This window comes from Heptranchias perlo, chromosome 7 (genome assembly GCF_035084215.1).
Source record: "Heptranchias perlo isolate sHepPer1 chromosome 7, sHepPer1.hap1, whole genome shotgun sequence".
NCBI lineage: Eukaryota > Metazoa > Chordata > Chondrichthyes > Hexanchiformes > Hexanchidae > Heptranchias > Heptranchias perlo.
Window position 1 is genome coordinate 86,688,926 of NC_090331.1, and position 19,620 is coordinate 86,708,545.

A 19,620-nucleotide genomic window follows, 5' to 3' on the forward strand; every position below is an offset into this window, starting at 1 on the left:
AAGGGAAAAAAATTGCAGGGCTACGGGGATAGGGTGGAGGGGTGGGGCTAACTGGATTCCTCTTGGAGAGAGCCAGCATGGACTCGATGGGCCGAATGGCCTCCTTCCGTGCTGTAGCCATTCTATGATCCTAACTCAATTATGATCACTACCGCCAAAATGCTCTCCCACTGATACTCCTTCCACCTGCCCAGCTTCATTCCCTAAAACTAAATCCAGAGCTGCCTCCTCTCTTGTTGGGTTTGCTACATACTGGCTAAAAAAGTTCTCCTGTATGCATTTTAAGAATTCTGCACCTTCTATACCTTTCACACTGATTATATCTCAGTTAATATTAGGGTAGTTGAAATCTTCTACTATTACTACCCTATTGTTTTTGCACTTCTCAGAAATTTGCCTACATATTTGCTCTTCTATCTCCCTCTGACTGTTCGGGAGTCTACAGTACACTCCCAGTGTGATTGCCCTTTTTTTGTTCTTTAGCTCAACCAATATGGCCTCATTTGATGATCCTTCTAACGATTACAGCTGTAATTGTTTCTTTAACCAATATTGCCACCCCCCCTCCTTTTTTATCCCCCTCTCTATTTTGTCTGAAAACCCTGAAACCAGGAACATTGAGGTGCCATTCCTGCCCCTGTTTAAGCCATGTTTCAGTAATAGCTAGGATATCATATTTCCATGTATCTATCTGTGCTCTCAGCTCATCTGCCTTATTCACTAGACTCCTTGCATTGAAGTATATACCATTAAGCACTGCCAAACTCCTTTGTTGTCTATTTTCTAACCTTTCTTTCCTCTACTTTCCAAATTTGCTTACTAATTTTCTGCCTTCCATTTCCAGCTCTGTTTCTCTCCCTTCTGAATCTACGCTCAGGTTCCCATCCCTCTGACAAGCTAATTTAAACCCTCCCCAACAGCACCAGCAACGCCCCCCCCACCGCGAGAATATTGTTCCCGGCCCTGTTGAGGTGCAACCCGTCCGGCTTGTACAGGTCCCACCTACCCCAGAACTGGTCCCAATGCCCGAGGAATCTAAAGCCCTCCCTCCAGCACCATCTCTCCAGCCACACATTCGTCTGCTCTATCCTCCTATTTCTATACCCACTAGCGCGTGGTGCTGGGAGTGGTCCGGAGATTACTACCATTGAGGTCCTGCTTATTAATCTCTTTCCTAGCTCCTTAAAATCTGCCTGCTGGACCTCATCCCTTTTTCTACCTATGTCATTGGAACAGATATGGATCACGATCTCTGGCAGTTCACCCTCCCCCCTCAGAATGTTCTGCAGCCCTCAGTGACATCCTTGACCCCGGCATCAGGGAGGCAACATACCATCCTGGAATCACATCAGCGGCCGCAGAAACACCTCTCTGTTCCCCTAACTATTGAATCCCCTATCATTATTACTTTCCTGACCTCCTTCCCCCCCGTACAGCTGAGCCACCCATGGTGCTGTGGACTTGGCTCTGGCTGTACTCCCCTGAGGAACCATCACCCTTACCAGCGGGTTGGAGAGCGAGATGCACTCAGGGGACTCCTGCACTACCTGCCTGGTCCTTCTTGGCTGTCTGGCAGACACCCATTCCCTCTCTGCCTGCACACTCTTAAGCTGTGGGGTGACCACTTCCTGAAACGTGCTATTCATGTATCTCTCAGCCAGGATCAAACCTGGGACCTTCATGGTTTGTGGAGCTGAGCTCTATCATAAGATTTCCTTATAGAGTTCTTCTGTACATATGTAGCATAATGGAGTTTATTTGGGCCTTGGCTGTTCTCCATGTTTTCAATATTGTTATGGGATCACTGCTTCAGGATATTTCAATCCACTATCTTTGATTATCATACTAAAGATATAAGAAAATTTAAGGTGAGAAAAGGCCATTCGGCCCATTGAAACTGACCCTTCTAGTACCCTAACTGTACCATGGCAGCATGCAGCTACACTTTGAATATCCTTAATGTTGCCTCAAATATTCTGCCAGCAGATTGTTCCAAACATGCAACACTTCGAATAATGAAGTTTTTCTTAATATTAGTTTTAGAATTATTTTCACTGGTTGAAATTTATTTCCTGGTCTTATTTTCCTGGTTTATTTTTAAGTAACATTCTAGGTGAACTTTGTCTGTACCGTTTAATATTTTATTTAACTCAGTGAGGTACATCTTCTTTCTACTTGGGCTTATATCTTTCCTTCTAGCTCAATCCCTTTACTTAATGTCAGTACCGTCTACTGTTCTGGTTATATAACTCAGCGATCTATTAGCTTTTTTAACTGCTTTACCATATTGTCTAAATTGAAAGTGTCTACTGTCACTCCCAGGTATCTTTCTAAGTGCCCCTTAGCCTAGAAATGGAAAATATAATAAAGAATAGTCAGCACAGATTTCAAAAAGGAAGGCCATGCTTGACCATCCTTATTGAATTCTTTGAAGAAGTAACAGAAAGAGTAGACAAGGATAATGTAGTAGACGTAATATATTTCTATTTTCTAAAGGCCATCGATAAGATACTATAGTAGTCTCATCTAATCACTAATGATGAAAACCAGATGATACAATAGTTGTCTCATCATCTTTTTCACACACTGGTGCTTAAGAAAAGATGTTCTAATCCCTGACTCACAACGTACACTAGATCGCACTTGTCTGCTCTATTCAGTGCAGAAGACTGTGCAGGGCTTGAAAGCCCTGTATCTTGGGGAATGGAAATTGCAGAAAAATATTACTACAGCGAAACTGCCTCTATTTGTTTTTAAATACAGAAATATTCTGCAAAAACTGATTATTACTGCCTCTATCTGTTTTTAAATACAGAAATATTCTGCAAAAACTGATTACAGACTGGATTTAGAAGGAAGTCCCCAAACATCTATTAAAAATTTGGAGAGCGATACAGTATCTGAGACACAAAGCAAGGAAGCCATTTTGAGTCCAATTTATACACTAGACATACAAAACTCTGAGACTAGGATGAAACTTCAAGATATGCTATCCCAGAAGACTCCAGAGGAAATGGGCAAACAGAAAAAAATCAAACAGGTCCAAAGTTATTTCTTCTTCCTTCTTTTGCTGATTTCCCCTCCTGAAGGCACCAACTCTTGGTGGGTACCGGGCACCCTTTGATACCTCACCCTCAGTGGTGACTATTCATGTGTGAGCCTTTTCAGTGATTGTCAGCAGGCCATTTGATCACAGGGACATTACAGCTGGGCCCAATCCTTTCCTTGCCCAACATCTACACGTGTGCACTCAGCAGGGTTCACTGGATGGAGATCAGGCGTGGAACCCAGGGCTGGTTTTCTTTTCCCCTCTCCCTAACCCATGGCATCTGTAAGGCCCCAGCACCACCCCAAATGAGATAGGCTGGCTCAGGAAAGGGCAGAGATGAAACTTGGGACCTTCTTTGTTTGTAGAGCTCAGCTACTCACTGAACCAATACTCTACAAAGTTCTGTACATATGTAGCACAATGGAGTTTATTTGGGCCTTGGCTGTTCTCCATGTTTTCAATATTGTTACAGGGTCACTGCTTCAGGACATTTCAATCCACTACCCTTGATTATCACACTACAGACATAAGAAAAGTTAAGAAAAGGCCATTCGGCCCATTGAAGCTGACCTCACTGGTGCCCTAACTGTACCATGACAGTATGCAGCTACACTTTGAACCTCCTTGATGTTGCTTCTGATATCCTGTCAACAGATTGTTCCAAACATGTAACACTTTGAATAATGAAGTTCTTCCTGATATCAGCTTTAAATTTAACCTAAAATAAGTCATGGGGAAGAACGTAGTAAATTTAATATAAGTATTAAAATGACAATGGAGAAAATAATGGGAGTTAAGATAGACAAATCTCCATATCTGATGGTTTCTGCCCAAGGGTATTAAAAGAAAAAGATGGGGAAATTGAAGATATGAAGCGACTAGGGACTGTGGAGGAGGAAAGGGATTTGGATGTCCAGGTATACAAATCACTAAAGGCTAGTGGAAATATACAAAAAATAATTTAAAAGGCTAATGGAATGTTGGCTTTTATCTCAAGGGGGCTGGAATACAAAAGGGAGGAAGTTATACTTCAGTTGTACAGAGTCTTGGTCAGATCCCACCTGGAGTACTGCATTCAGTTTTGGGCACCACACCTCAAGAAGGATATATTGGCCTTGGAGGGGATACAGCTCACCTTCATGAGGATGATACCAGGGCTCAGGGTTAAATAATAAGGACAGGTTGCATAACCTCGATTTGTATTCCCTTCAGTTTAGAGGTTGAAGGGTGATTTAATTGAGGTGTTTAACATGATAAAAGAATTCCATAGCACAGATACAGAGAAGCCATTTCCTCTGTTGGGGGAATCCAGAACCAGAGCCAGGGGACATAATCTTAAAATTAGAGCTAGGCTATTCAGGGGTAAAATCAGGAAGAACTTTTACGCAAACGGTAGTGGAAATGTGGAATTCCCTCCCTCTAAAGGCTGTGGATTCTGGGTCTGTTGAAATTTTCAAGACTGAGACCAACAGATTTTTATCAGGTAAGGATATCAAGGGATATGGATCAAAGGCAGATAAATGAAGTTTAGGTACAGATCAACCACTATCTAATGAAATAGCTGAAAAGGCTCGAGCCGCTGAATTAGACGACTCCTGTTCCTATGTTCTTTGATCTTTGCCTTTTTAAACAAAAACATAGAATCTTAGAATTTTACAGCACAGGCCTTGTTACTTGTGCCATCTCTCTGACAAAGCTCTCCACCAAGTGCCAGTGTCCTGTTCTTTGCCCGTACCCTTTAGTACTTTTGAAGTGTAGTCAGTGTTGTAATGTAGGAAATGCGGCAGCCAATTTGCGCACAGCAAGACCTCATGAACAGCAATGTGATAATGACCTGACAATCTGTTTTAGTGACTTTGGTTGATGATTAAATATTGGCCAGAACATCAGGGAGAACACCCCTGGTAATCCTCGAAATAGTGCCATGGGATCTTTTACATCCACCTGAGAGGACAGACGGGGCCTCGGTTTAATGTCTCATCCGGAAGATGTCACCTCCGATAGTGCAGCACTCACTCAGTACTGCACTGGAGTATCAGCATAGACTATGTGCTCAAGTCTCTGGAGTGGGAGTGGAATCACCAGTGGAGGAGGCGGTGCAGAGGAATAGAAAAACATATGCAGTGTGGCTCAAAATAATCATATCTTTCTATTTTTAAATACAGAAATATTCAACAAGACGTTACAGTCTGGATTTGCCACTTAGATCTTCGATAGCATCAGTTCTATGTTCAGATAGTGATGCAGAGTTTGATGTAACTAGAGAAATCTCCATGCCATTATTGGGTTCTCAGGTAATTACAGAACTGCACAAAACTTGGGCCACACCTGATGAAGTCAGCTTCAGGGGTGCGGACCAGAAGCCATGCTGGGATTCCCTCTGTTCTTTTTAGATGATCTCTGACAATAACTTTTAGCAACTTGCCTGTAAATTGTTAAACTAACGTGAGTATATACTTTGTCCGGCATATTTAATAATATCTGCGTTTTCTATATTTCTTTGACCCAGCTATCCCTCAGCAATACGGACCACTTAACTTCTTTTAATTTGATTCTCCTGAAATCATATATTTCTGACCTGCTCCTCACTGGCACCAATAGAGAGATGATCTTAAAGCTGTCCATATTATAGTCGCTTGACCCCTGCACTTCTGTATGATAGATGGCGTCCTAGTTACTTGCATGACCATCATTTTACAATCCTCCCTGGCAACAGGCATGATGCCAGAGGATTGGAGGACTGCTAACATTGTTTAAAAAGGGAGAAAGAGATAGACCGAGTAATTATAGGCCAGTCAGTCTAACCTCGGTGGCGGGCAAATTATTGGAATTGATTCTGAGGGACAGCATAAATCTTAAATTTAGAAAGGCACGGGTTAATCAAGGACAGTCAGCATGGATTTGTTAAGGGAAGGTCATGTCTGACTAACTTGATTGAATCTTTTGTGGAGGCAACAAGGAGGGTTGATGAGGATAGTGCATTTAGTAAAGTGTACATGGATTTTAGCGAGGCTTTTGACAAGGCCCCACATGGCAGACTGGTCAAAAAAGTAAAAGCCCATGGAATTCAAGGGAAAGTGGCTAGTTGGATCCAAAATTGCCTCAGTGGCATGAAGCAAAGGGTAATGGTTGACGGGTGTTTTTGTGACTGGAAGGCTGTTTCCAGTGGGGACCCACGTGGCTCAGTACTAGGTCCTTTGCTTTTTGTGGTATATATTAATGATTTGGTCTTGAATGTGGGGGGCTTGATCAAGATGTTTGCAGATGATACAAAAATTGGCCGTGTGGTTGATAGTGAGGAGGAAAGATGTAGACTGCAGGATGATATCAATGGACTGGTCAAGTGGGCAGAAAAGTGGCAAATGGTATTCAATCCAGAGAAGTGTGAAATAATGCATTTGGGGAGGGCAAACAAGGGAAGGGAATACACATTAAATGGGAGGATTTTTTTTTTATTCGTTCATGGGATGTGGGCATCGCTGGCAAGGCCGGCATTTATTGCCCATCCCTAATTGCCCTTGAGAAGGTGGTGGTGAGCCACCTTCTTGAACTGCTGCAGTCCGTGTGGTGAAGGTTCTCCCACAGTGCTGTTAGGAAGGGAATTCCAGGATTTTGACCCAGCGACGACGAAGGAACGGCGATATATTTCCAAGTCGGGATGGTGTGTGACTTGGAGGGGAACATGCAGGTGGTGTTGTTCCCATGTACCTGCTGCTCTTGTCCTTCTAGGTGGTAGAGGTCGCGGGTTTGAGAGGTGCTGTCGAAGAAGCCTTGGCGAGTTGCTGCAGTTCATCCTGTGGATGGTACACACTGCAGCCATAGTGCGCCAGTGGTGAAGGGAGTGAATGTTTAGGGTGGTGGATGGGGTGCCAATCAAGCGGGCTGCTTTGTCCTGGATGGTGTCGAGCTTCTTGAGTGTTGTTGGAGATGCACTCATCCAGGCAAGTGGAGAGTATTCCATCACACTCCTGACTTGTGCCTTGTAGATGGTGGAAAGGCTTTGGGGAGTCAGGAGGTGAGTCACTCGCCACAGAATACCCAGCGTCTGACCTGCTCTTGTAGCCACAGTATTTATGTGGCAGGTCCAGTTAAGTTTCTGGTCAATGGTGATGGTGGGGGATTCGGCGATGGTAGTGCCGTTGAATGTCATGGGGAGGTAGTTAGACCCTCTCTTGTTGGAGATGGTCATTGCCTGGCACTTGTCTGGCGCGAATGTTACTTGCCACTTATGAGCCCAAACCTGGATGTTGTCCAGGTCTTGCTGCATGCGGGCTCGGACTGCTTCATTATCTGAGGGGTTGCGAATGGAAATGAACACTGTGCAATCATCAGCGAACATCCCCATTTCTGACCTTATGATGAAGGGAAGGTCATTGATGAAGCAGCTGAAGATGGTTAGGCCTAGGACACTGCCCTGAGGAACTCCTGCAGCACTGCCCTGGGGCTGAGATGATTGGCCTGCAACAACCACTACCATCTTCCTTTGTGCTAGGTATGACTCCAGCCACTGGAGAGATTTCCCCCTGATTCCCATTGACTTCAATTTTACTAGGGCTCCTTGGTGCCACACTCAGTCAAATGCTGCCTTGATGTCAAGGGCAGTCACTCTCACCTCACCTCTGGAATTCAGCTCTTTTGTCCATGTTTGGACCAAGGCTGTAATGAGGTCTGGAGCCGAGTGGTCCTGGCGGAACCCAAACTGAGCATCGGTGAGCAGGTTATTGGTGAGTAAGTGCCGCTTGATAGCACTGTCGACGACACCTTCCATCACTTTGCTGATGATTGAGAGTAGACTGATGGGGCGGTAATTGGCTGGATTGGAATTGTCCTGCTTTTTGTGGACAGGACATAGCTTGGCAATTTTCCACATTGTCAGGTAGATGCCAGTGTTGTAGCTGTACTGGAACAGCTTGGCTAGAGGCGCAGCTAGTTCTGGAGCCGGGATGTTGTCGGGGTTCATAGCCTTTGTTGTATCCAGTGCACGCAGCCGTTTCTTGATATCACGTGGAGTGAATCGAATTGGCTGAAGACTGGCTTCTGTAATGGTGGGGATATCGGGAGGAGACCGAGATGGATCATCTACTCGTCACTTCTGGCTGAAGATGGTTGCAAACGCTTCAGCCTTGTCTTTTGCACTCACGTGCTGGACTCCGCCATCATTGAAAATGGGGATGTTTGCAGAGCCTCCTCCTCCCATTGGTTGTTTAATTGTCCACCACCATTCACGACTGGATGTGGCAGGACTGCAGAGCTTTGATCTGATCCGTTGGTTGTGGAATCGCTTAGCTCTGTCTATAGCATGTTGCTTCCGCTGTTTAGCATGCTTGTAGTCCTGAGTTGTAGCTTCACCAGGTTGGCACCTCATTTTTAGGTACGCCTGGTGCTGCTCCTGGCATGCTCTTCTACACTCCTCATTGAACCAGGGTTGATCCCCTGGCCTGTTGGTAATGGTAGAGTGAGGAATATGCCGGGCCATGAGGTTACAGATTGTGCTGGAATACAATTCTGCTGCTGCTGATGGCCCACAGCGCCTCATGGATGCCCAGTTTTGAGCTGCTAGATCTGTTCTGAATCTATCCCATTTAGCACGGTGGTAGTGCCACACAACACGTTGGATGGTGTCCTCAGTGTGAAGACAGGATTTTATCTCCACGAGGACTTGTGCGGTGGTCACTCCTACCAATACTGTCATGGACAGATGCATTTGCGACAAGTAGGTTGGCGAGGACGAGGTCAAGTAAGTTTTTCCCTCGTGTTGGTTCGCTCACCACCTGCCGCAGGCCCAGTCTGGCAGCTATGTCCTTCAGGACTCGGTCAGCTCGGTCAGTAGTGGTGCTACCGAGCCACTCTTGGTGATGGACATTGAAGTCCCCCACCCAGAGTACATTCTGTGCCCTTACTACCCTCAGTGCTTCCTCCAAGTGGTGTTCAACATGGAGGAGGACTGATTCATCAGATGAGGGAGGGCGGTAGGTGGTAATCAGCAGGAGGTTTCCTTGCCCATGTTTGACCTGATGCCATGAGATTTCATGAGGTCCAGAGTCAATGTTGAGGACTCCCAGGGCCACTCCCTCCTGACTGTATATCACTGTACCGCCACCTCTGGTGGGTCTGTCCTGCCGGTGGGACAGGACATACCCAGGGATGGTGATGGAAGAGTCTGGGACTGGATACTGAGAGGTGTAGAGGATCAGAGGGACTGTGGAGTGCATGTCCACAAATCCCTGAAGGTAGCAGGACAGGTAGATAAGGTAGTTAAAAAGGCATATGGAATACTTTCCTTTATTAGCCGAGGCATAGAATATAAGAACAGGGCGGTTATGCTAGAACTGTATAAAACATTTTATACAGTTAGGCCACAGCTTGAGTACTGCGTACGGTTCTGGTCACCACATTACAAGAATAATGTGATTGCACTAGATGTGGTACAGATGAGATTTACGAGGATGTTACCAGGGCTGGAGAATTTTAGCTTTGAGAAAAGATTGGATAGACTGGGGTTGTTTTCTTTGGAACAAAGGAGGCTGAGGGGAAATTTAATTGAGGTGTATAAAATTATGACGGGACTAGATAGAGTGGATAGGGAGGACCTATTTCCCTTAGGAGAGGGGTCAGTGACCAGGGGCATAGAATTTAAAGTAATTGGTAGAAGAATTAGAGAGGAACTGAGAAGAGATTTTTTTTCACCCAGAGTGTGGTGAGGGTCTGGAACTCACAGCTTGAAAGGGTGGTAGAGGCAGAAAACCTCAACTCATTTAAAAATTACTTGGATGAGCGCCTGAAGTGCCATCACCTACAGGGTTATGGACCCAAGTGCTGGAAAGTGGGATTTAGCTGGATGGCTCTTTATCGGCCGGTATGGACACAATGGGCCGAATTGCCTCCTTCTGTGCCGTAACTTTCTATGATTCTATGACCCAGCTGGGAATAACCTGAGAGAAGTAGATAGAAATGTCCCAAGTCAATCAACTAGCTTCAACACTCAAGAGACAAAACTCCAAAATTATGAAGGGTCCAACATCAACAAGCAGGTCATTCTATCCTTTAGGCAAAGTTGCTCTCACCGTTCTCAAGAAATCTAATGAAAGGATTTATAAAAGGTTCACATGTTGACAGCTAACATTTCTTGCCCAGTAATTGGTGAATCACTTTCGCTGGCGATTGTGAAAATGTCTCAGTAGTTACCTTAGTATTCTAATTCGCAATGCATAAATATGCCCTAGATCTCCCTTGTCTGCCTTGTTCAGTGTAAGAGGCCGGTGCAGAGGAAAAAAAATATATGCAGCATCGCTAAAGATAATCGAGGGTTAAAGTTTCCGCTTTGGGCGCAATTGGGAAATTGCATCCAAAATGCGCTTGAAGTTGCACTGGTTAGGTTAGGCTTCAAGTTTCCGCTAAAATTCATTTGCATATTCACAAATCTAAAATTTTCCCTGAACCTGCACAATCGGGCAGCTTAATAGAATGGAATTGATTCTTTTCCTTTCCATTCAAAAGTATTCCTTGATGTATTTAAGTGTGGTAACTTGATGCAGTTTTATTAATACAGCTGAAAATGGGCTAATCAGCAAAAATAAGGATTTTTAATAAGTGTGTCCAGTCCTCCAGCTCTGAGTAACCCGATTTAAAATCACTAAAAATGACTTAAAAAATAATAATGAATCATTTAATAGTTTCATTGGTGTACACCAGTCAGTTTCTGAGTCAGTTAAATATTTTTTGATATGAAAAAACTTTTAAAACGTGACTACTAGTGCCTGTGCGCCTATTCAAATTTGAAGAGTCTTCCCTAACCAGTGCAATTGGCGGAAACTCGCAAACTCGACCTGGGGGCATGGCCGGTTTTTAGCCCAGGGCCTGATTCGGGCAAATTAAATATACAACCAGAGTAAAAGATTGCGGTAAACACGAGTGTCAGCTGTTTCTGGAACGTTTAAAATGTTTATGTTTAAAATTCCCGATCTTATGTGCTGTGTAAGGGGTTTTGTTTCCGGGGCTTATTGTAGGTCAGCCAGTTATGTTTTCCTGGGCTGCCCTGCCCGCTGTGCGGTTTCGAATCGCTTTCCCCTTCCTGATTCTGAGTTCAGGACTTATCGAGCGGTAATAAGGACAGACGAACAGACCAGTGGATTGGTGCAAGGAAAACCAGTGTTTATTAATAAGAGAACTAAAACTACAAGGTAAATAGTATTATACAGAAGATAAAAGGAATCGCTATGGATGCAATACAGTCTTACACTTAACAGGGTGGAAGAAACGGACACATCGAGGGAAAATTCTAAAATCACAATTTTAGCAATATCCCTTTAACTCCCACCCTTACACCTAGCTAGGTTGTCTTGTGACAGCCAGAAAAAAAATAATAATGCTCACCGATGAAACAGATGAAAAGGCCTGGCCCCTGTGTCCTGCTGCTGCTGTCGACATGTGGTTGCGATGTTTACTGGACGGCCTTCCTTCTTGGTTGCTAGCAGGCAAGCAGGATGCTGGACCGAGGCGAAAAGAGAGAGAGGTTCTGGGACGCCCCAGTTATACCCTCCCGGTAATAGGTTATTTTCAGGCCTTATCAGTTTGCTCCATTGTCTGATTTGGGCTTGAAAACGTAAGACAAAAGGGGCCCCGATCTTGGCCCATTTATATTAATGGCCGGTACCTGTACTGATCTGTTCCATAACTGCTTTCCATTGTTCCGAATGTTCCTTAATGGGTCACCTTAGTCCTGGGATTATTCCTGCTCGAATTTTGATTGTGTAGGGCGGCAACGTTGATGGCTTGCCTCAGGGCGTGAATGCAACTGCATTGTTCAAAGAGCCCTGTCTGCTCTTGTGGAAAGGTGTTTACAGACGTGTTAAACACAGAGCCTGCCAAGCTGTCAGAGAATCCAATTTAAAATGCTGCAGGCCCTTGGCCATGTGTCTGACCGCAGCCATTTTGAGAGACCCTCGATTTTTTAAAACACAGTCATAACAGGGTTTCTTTAATAACTCCAATAAATTGTTGGCACGGGCGGGGGGGGACATGTGAAATCTTGCGAATCCCTTCAGCTGGTTCGGCCGATTTTCCCCGGATTACACTGATATAACTTGCGGGAACGTGACCCGCATATGTTTCTATTTTTTAAATACAGAAATATTCATCAAGCACAAGTATTGAGTGAACACTCATATGTTCTGATTGTGCTATGGAGGTCATGGTGCAGGCATTGGGTGGTGAGGAGGGAGATCCCCCTCCACCTCACTAATCACATGACTCACAGCACTCACAAGACTGCCGTCCCCCGCTTAATTTCACTCTCCTACAATCACTGCGCCACACTTCACCACAACTCCTCCTCCTCCTCACACTCACCACTATTACAACCCTCACTTACATAGAATTTACAGCACAGAAACAGGCCATTCGACACAACTGTTCTATGCCAGTGTTTATGCTCCACACGAGCTTCATCCCTCCCTACTACATGGAATCCTATTAGCATACCCTTCTATTCCTTTCTCCCTCACGTGCTTATCTACCTTCCCGTTAAATGCATCTATGCTATTTGCCTCAACCACTCCATGTGGCAGCAAGTTCCACATTCTAACCACTCTCTGGGTAAAGACATTTCTCCTGAATTCCTTATTGGATTTATTAGTGACTATCTTATATTTATGGCACCTAGTTTTGGTCTCCCCCGCAAGTAGAAACACCTTCTCTGCGCATTCCCTATCAAACCCTTTCGTGATCTTAAAGATGACTATCAGGTCACCCCTCAGCCTTCTCTGCTGAGAGAAATAAGCCCCAGCCTGTTCAGTATTTCCTGATAGATATTAAAATTGGATCACCATGCGTTCAAGGATAGAATACTAGAGCCTGGTCTTTAGTTGTTTTCAAGGCTTTATTCATAGAAATTCCCCGTACACATGCACCACTCCCTAGCTAAGCACTCCTGGAAAAAGGAAACGAAGAGTCCCCAATTGATATCCACCACTTGAATACAATTAACACACATTAAGGGTGTAGCAGAGTTTGATGAAAGTAGAGAAATCTCCACACAATTCTTGGATTCTCAGGTAATTACAGAACTGCACAAAACATGGGCCACTCCTGATGATGTCAACTCCAGGGGTGCAGACCAGAAGCGATGCTGGGATTCGCTCAGCATTATGGACTGCTTAACTTCTTTTAATTTGATCCTCCTGAAATCATGTATTCCTGACCTGCTCCTCGCTGGCACCAATACCGGGTAGACGATCATACAGCTGATCATATAATAGTCACTTGACCCCTCTCCTTCTGTATGATAGATGGCATCCTAGTTACTTGCATGATGCAGCTGGGAAGAACCTGATAGAAGTGCCCCGAGTCTATTAACCACCTTCAAATCTCGAGACAAAACTCCAAACTTATGAAACATCAACAAGCAGGTCATTCTGTCCATTGGAAAAACCTCTTCTCATTGTTCTCAAGAAATCTAATGAAAGAAGTTATAAAAGGTTCATATGTTCATATTTAACATTCCTTGCCCAGTAAATGATGAATCATTCTTGCTGGCGATCATGAAAATCAAATATCTCAGTAGTTATTGTGGTATTCTAATTTGTGACACTTAAATGTGCCCTCGATCTCCCTTGTCTGCCTTGTTCAATGCAGGTGGTGGTGCAGAGGAAAAGGAAACATATATGCAGTATCACTAAAAATAATCGGGGGTTAAAGATTCCGCTTTGGGCGCAATTGGGAAATTGCGTCCAAAATGCGCTTGAAGTTGCACTGGTTAGGTTAGGCTTCAAGTTTCCGCTAAAATTCATTTGCATATTCACAAATGTAAAATCTTCCATGACATCGAAATCGGGCAGCTTAATAGAACGGAATTGATTCTTTTTGTTTACTTTCCATTCAAAAATATTCCTTGATGTATTTAAGAGTGGTAACCTGATGCAGTATTATTTATACAGCTGAAAATGGGCTAATCAGGAAAAAAAACATTTTTAATAAGTGTGTCCAGTCCTTCAGCTGTGAGTAACCAGATTTAAAATCACTAAAAATGACTTAAAAAATAATACTGAACAATTTAATAGTTTCATTGGTGTACACTAGTCAGTTTCTGAGGCAGTTAAATATTTTTTGATATGAAAAAACTTTCAAAAAGTTTGGCTACTAGTGCCTGTGCACCTAATCAAATTTGAAGAGTCTTCTCCAACCAGTGCAATTGGCGGAAACGGGCAAACTCGACCTGGGGGCATGGCCAGTTTTAAGGGCGGGGCCAGATTCGGGTGAATTGAATTTACAACCAGCGTAAAAGATTGCCGGAAACGGAGCATGAATGATTTTAGGCGTAACACATTTATGTTTAAAATTCCCCGATCTTATGCACTGGTTCGGCCGATTTCCCCCGGATTGTGCTGATATAACTTGCAGGAACTTCACCCCCATATCCTTCTATTTTTAAATACAGAAATATTCATCAAGACGTTCCAATACTGATGTGGCAATTAAGTCTTCAGTATCCTCAATTCAAAGTTCAGAGGGTGAAGCAGAGTTTGATCAACGTAGAAAAATCTCACCAGTCATGGATTCTCTGGTAATTACTGAACTGCACAAAACTTGTGCCACTCCTGATGAAGTCAATTCCACGGGTGTGCACCAAAAGCCACACTGGATTTCCCTCTGTTTCTTTTAGATGATCTCTAACAATACCTTTTAGCAACTTGCCTGTAACTTAAGTTGAACTAACTTGAGTATATACTTTGTCCGGCACATTTAATAATATCAGCATTTTCTATATTTCTTTGCCCCAGCTGTCTCTCAGCATTAGTGAAGGCTTAACTTTAAATTTGATCCTCCTGAAATCATGTGTTTCTGACCTGCTCCTCGCTGGCACCAATAGCAAGATGATCATACAGCTGATCATATTATAGTCGCTTGCCCCCTGTATTTCCGTATGATAGATGGCATCCAGGTTACTTGCATGATGCAGCTAGGAAGAACCTGAGAGAAGTAGATAGAAATGTCCCGACTCTATTAACTACCTTCAACACACAAGAGACAAAATTCCAAAATTATGAAGGTTCCAACATCAACAAGCAGGTCATTCTGTCCATTAGACAAACTTCCTCTCACCGTTCTCAAGAAATCTAATGAAAGAATTTACAAAAGGTCCATATATTCGCAGTTAACATTCCTTGCCCAATAAATGGTGAATTACACTCGCTGGCAATCATGAAAATCAAATGTCTCAGTAGTTATTGTGGCATTCTAATTCGCGATGCTTAAATGTGCCCTCGATCTCCCTTGTCTGCCTTGTTCAATGTAGGTGGTGGTGCAGAGGAAAAGGAAACATATATGCAGTATCGCTAAAAATAATCGGGGGTTAAAGATTCCGCTTTGGGCGCAATTGGGAAATTGCGTCCAAAATGCGCTTGAAGTTGCACTGGTTAGGTTCGGCTTCAAGTTTCCGCTAAAATTCATTTGCATATTCACAAATCTAAAATCTTCCATGAACAAGCGAAATTGGGCAGCTTAATAGAATGGAATTGATTCTTTTTGTTTACTTTCCATTCAAAAATATTCCTTGATGTATTTAAGAGTGGTAACCTGATGCAGTTTTATTAATACAGTTGAAAATGGGCTAATCAGCAAAAAAAACATTTTTAATAAATGTGTCCAGTCCTTCAGCTGTGAGTTACCAGATTTAAAATCACTAAAAATGACTTAAAAAATACTGAACAATTTAATAGTTTCATTGGTGTACACTAGTCAGTTTCTGAGTCAGTTAAATATTTTTTGATATGAGAAAACTTTCAAAAAGTTTGGCTACTAGTGCCTGTGCACCTAATCAAATTTGAAGAGCCTTCTCTAACCAGTGCAATTGGCGGAAACGGGCAAACTCGACCTGGAGGCATGGCCAGTTTTAAGGGCGGGGCCAGATTCTGGTGAATTGAATTTACAACCAGCGTAAAAGATTGCCGGAAATGGAGCATGAATGATTTTAGGCGTAACACATTTATGTTTAAAATTCCCCGATCTTATGCACTGGTTCGGCCGATTTCCCCCGGATTGTGCTGATATAACTTGCAGGAACTTCACCCCCATATCCTTCTATTTTTAAATACAGAAATATTCATCAAGACGTTCCAATATTGATGTGGCAATTAAGTCTTCAGTATCCTCAATTCAAAGTTCAGAGGGTGAAGCAGAGTTTGATCAACGTAGAAAAATCTCACCAGTCATGGATTCTCTGGTAATTACTGAACTGCACAAAACTTGTGCCACTCCTGATGAAGTCAATTCCACGGGTGTGCACCAAAAGCCACACTGGATTTCCCTCTGTTTCTTTTAGATGATCTCTAACAATACCTTTTAGCAACTTGCCTGTAACTTAAGTTGAACTAACTTGAGTATATACTTTGTCCGGCACATTTAATAATATCAGCATTTTCTATATTTCTTTGCCCCAGCTGTCTCTCAGCATTAGTGAAGGCTTAACTTTTAATTTGATCCTCCTGAAATCATGTGTTTCTGACCTGCTCCTCGCTGGCACCAATAGCGAGATGATCATACAGCTGATCATATTATAGTCGCTTGCCCCCTGTATTTCCGTATGATAGATGGCATCCAGGTTACTTGCATGATGCAGCTAGGAAGAACCTGAGAGAAGTAGATAGAAATGTCCCGACTCTATTAACTACCTTCAACACACAAGAGACAAAATTCCAAAATTATGAAGGTTCCAACATCAACAAGCAGGTCATTCTGTCCATTAGACAAACTTCCTCTCACCGTTCTCAAGAAATCTAATGAAAGAATTTACAAAAGGTCCATATATTCGCAGTTAACATTCCTTGCCCAATAAATGGTGAATTACACTCGCTGGCAATCATGAAAATCAAATGTCTCAGTAGTTATTGTGGCATTCTAATTCGCGATGCTTAAATGTGCCCTCGATCTCCCTTGTCTGCCTTGTTCAATGTAGGTGGTGGTGCAGAGGAAAAGGAAACATATATGCAGTATCGCTAAAAATAATCGGGGGTTAAAGATTCCGCTTTGGGCGCAATTGGGAAATTGCGTCCAAAATGCGCTTGAAGTTGCACTGGTTAGGTTAGGCTTCAAGTTTCCGCTAAAATTCATTTGCATATTCACAAATCTAAAATCTTCCATGAACAAGCGAAATTGGGCAGCTTAATAGAATGGAATTGATTCTTTTTGTTTACTTTCCATTCAAAAATATTCCTTGATGTATTTAAGAGTGGTAACCTGATGCAGTTTTATTAATACAGTTGAAAATGGGCTAATCAGCAAAAAAAACATTTTTAATAAATGTGTCCAGTCCTTCAGCTGTGAGTTACCAGATTTAAAATCACTAAAAATGACTTAAAAAACAATACTGAACAATTTAATAGTTTCATTGGTGTACACTCGTCAGTTTCTGAGTCAGTTAAATATTTTTTGATATGAGAAAACTTTCAAAAAGTTTGGCTACTAGTGCCTGTGCACCTAATCAAATTTGAAGAGCCTTCTCTAACCAGTGCAATTGGCGGAAACGGGCAAACTCGACCTGGGGGCATGGCCAGTTTTAAGGGCGGGGCCAGATTCGGGTGAATTGAATTTACAACCAGCGTAAAAGATTGCCGGAAACGGAGCATGAATGATTTTAGGCGTAACACATTTATGTTTAAAATTCCCCGATCTTATGCACTGGTTCGGCCGATTTCCCCCGGATTGTGCTGATATAACTTGCAGGAACTTCACCCCCATATCCTTCTATTTTTAAATACAGAAATATTCATCAAGACGTTCCAATATTGATGTGGCAATTAAGTCTTCAGTATCCTCAATTCAAAGTTCAGAGGGTGAAGCAGAGTTTGATCAACGTAGAAAAATCTCCACACCAGTCATGGATTCTCTGGTAATTACTGAACTGCACAAAACTTGTGCCACTCCTGATGAAGTCAACTCCACGGGTGTGCACCAAAAGCCACACTGGATTTCCCTCTGTTTCTTTTAGATGATCTCTAACAATACCTTTTAGCAACTTGCCTGTAACTTAAGTTGAACTAACTTGAGTATATACTTTGTCCGGCACATTTAATAATATCAGCATTTTCTATATTTCTTTGCCCCAGCTGTCTCTCAGCATTAGTGAAGGCTTAACTTTTAATTTGATCCTCCTGAAATCATGTGTTTCTGACCTGCTCCTCGCTGGCACCAATAGCAAGATGATCATACAGCTGATCATATTATAGTCGCTTGCCCCCTGTATTTCCGTATGATAGATGGCATCCAGGTTACTTGCATGATGCAGCTAGGAAGAACCTGAGAGAAGTAGATAGAAATGTCCCGACTCTATTAACTACCTTCAACACACAAGAGACAAAATTCCAAAATTATGAAGGTTCCAACATCAACAAGCAGGTCATTCTGTCCATTAGACAAACTTCCTCTCACCGTTCTCAAGAAATCTAATGAAAGAATTTATAAAAGGTCCATATATTCACAGTTAACATTCCTTGCCCAGTAAATGGTGAATTACTCTCACTGGCAATCATGAAAATCAAATGTCTCAGTGGTTATTGTGGCATTCTAATTTGCGATGCTTAAATGTGCCCTCGATTTCCCTTGTCTGCCTTGTTCAATGTAGGTGGTGGTGCAGAGGAAAAGGAAACATATATGCAGTATCGCTAAAAATAATCGGGGGTTAAAGATTCCGCTTTGGGCCCAATTGGGAAATTGCGTCCAAAATGCGCTTGAAGTTGCACTGGTTAGGTTCGGCTTCAAGTTTCCGCTAAAATTCATTTGCATATTCACAAATCTAAAATCTTCCATGAACAAGCGAAATCGGGCAGCTTAATAGAACGGAATTGATTCTTTTTGTTTACTTTCCATTCAAAAATATTCCTTGATGTATTTAAGAGTGGTAACCTGATGCAGTATTATTAATACAGCTGAAAATGGGCAAATCAGCAAAAAAAATCAGCTGTGATTTAAAATCACTAAAAATGACTTAAAAAACGATAGTGAACCATTTAACAGTTTCATTGGTGCACACTAGTCAGTTTCTGAGTCAGTTTTTTGATCTGAAAAAACTTTTATAACATGGCGACTAGTGCCAGTGCGCCTAATCAAATTTGAAGAGCCTTCCCTAATCAGTGCAATTGGCAAAAACTCGCAAACTCAAACTGGGGGCATGGCCGGTTTTAAGGGCAGGGCCTGATTTGGGCGAATTGAATATACAACGAGAATAAAAGATTGCGGAAAACATGAGCATGAGTGGTTTTGGGCGTAACACATTTATGTTTCAAATTCCCCGATCTTATGAGCTGGTTCGACTGATTTACCCTGGAGTGCGCTGATATAATTTGCGGGAACTTCACCCCCATATCTTTCTATTTTTAAATACAGAAATATTCATCAAGACGTTCCAGTATGAATGTGGCAATTAAGCCTTCAGTAGCATCAATTCCAGATTCAGAGCGTGAAGCAGAGCATGATGCAACAACAAAAATCTCCACCCGAGTCTCACGTTCCCAGGTAATTACAGAACTGCCCAAAACGTGTGGGACTCCTGATTAAGTCAGCCAGGAGGAGAGTGACCG